This window comes from Curcuma longa, unplaced genomic scaffold (assembly GCF_044706935.1).
Source record: "Curcuma longa cultivar G26 ecotype Majalengka, Jawa Barat unplaced genomic scaffold, ITB_CL_G26_1.1 contig_25102, whole genome shotgun sequence".
Lineage (NCBI taxonomy): Eukaryota > Viridiplantae > Streptophyta > Magnoliopsida > Zingiberales > Zingiberaceae > Curcuma > Curcuma longa.
The window spans coordinates 1-1602 of record NW_027432641.1 but is presented as its reverse complement, the minus strand read 5'-3'; the positions used below and the strand labels follow the sequence as shown (position 1 = coordinate 1602).

The following is a 1602-nucleotide window of genomic DNA, read 5'->3' as shown; positions in this document are numbered from 1 at the left end:
GATGTCAAAGGATCACGATGAAGGCAAACGAGCTCTCCGTCCTCGCCTTCTCCCCCAGCGGAAAGTCATTCTCCTTCAGTCATCCCTCCGTCGACTCCATGCTCGCTCGCTTCCTCTCTGCCTCACTTGCTCCCCCTCGCCGGGGCCCTAGTTTGGGCGCTCGATCGACAGGAGTTGCAGCTCGCGGAGCGGCTCGAGGCGAAGAGGAGGAGGAAGGCGACGCTTGAGGCGGCGATTTTCCGACCGTGGGGCTCGGTGGCCGACTTGCTGGACGTCGACGTCAAGGCGCTCGGGTTGCTTGAGCTCGGCCTACTGCAGAGCGCGCTAGAGCGGGTGCAAGCAAAGGCGGTGAGCAAGGCGGAGCAACTGGCCGTCAAGGCTTTGCAACCATCGAGAGTGGTGATCAACGTAGCTACCTTTCTTGCCGCCGACGCCGCCATGGTGGCGGCTCCAAATTTGTTGGATTTTAGATGTGCATCTCAAGGCCATGGTGGCGGCTCCAAATTTATTAATCTCTATTGTGTTTTGTAATAATTTGATAGTTTCTACATTCCAAAATCACTTGTAATTTTTTTTTAATAATTCAAAGTGTTTGAATTTCGCTTAATTAATACTAAAGATAGATGACTCTTGGTTCGTTATCAAATAAGTTAGGAACATTGAGATAAATTAGCATGATAAAATGGAAGTTAATGGCACGGGGCAAGAGTTGGTCGTAGATCATGATAATCCACTTTCTCGAAGACACAAAGAAACATTAGAAACACTACTCTTCTGATGTATAATTTTAGTTGCATGTTATGCGGTGCATAAATTCATACGTCGATATTATACAATGGAAGATATTTTTCTTATATTGCATATTAGAAGGTTAGATTTGACTTGATTTTTTTTTCCCATGAATAAGATGGTTTTTTTATTAAAAAAATATTATTTTATTTATAAATTTTTATATTAATAAACTAAATATATTTTTTAATTTTTTTATAGAAAATAAAAAATAGTATACCAAACACATTTTTTATTTTTAAAAAATTAGATCAAAAAATAGAAAAATGAAAAAAAAAAAATCCAAATCAAATGCCCCAGTTTGTCCAATTTGAGACGGGATGAAGGGAAAGGAGAGGAAAGAAAAGAAAGGAAAAATTACATACAAGGGATTTGAAATCTGTTCTTCTTTCTCCAAATAAATGAGGGGGAAAAAAGGAAGGATTTGAAGTGGGTCCTTTTTAAAAGTTTATATGAAATGATTGAGAAAAAGAAAATATTCATATGCATCACTCTCATTAGATTTAATTCCCCTTTAGATACATCATGTGATATATTTTTTTAATCTAGATATTCAATTTCTCAAATTAATTAATTTTAAAGATGATTAATTCAGTCTCATAAAATTTTTTATTAATCATTAAAGTAAATTAAAAAATGCTAATTGTATATCATTCCACAGTCAACGTTTCAAAATGATCTCCCATTAAAAAAAATTAATTCACAATACGTCATAAGTTAAGAATCGACCCATTCATAACTAATACAATAATATCAAATAAGGATATTTTTGAAAATAAAAATGAATTGAGATAGAATAAAACGTTGTTTGAT

General features: G+C 36.0%; 1 pseudogene; it reads left to right on the top strand.

The window, feature by feature from the left end:
• Positions 1-17: 17 nt before the first annotated feature.
• Positions 18-531, top strand: LOC141818503 (uncharacterized; annotated as a pseudogene).
• The last annotated feature ends 1071 nt before the right edge of the window (positions 532-1602 follow it).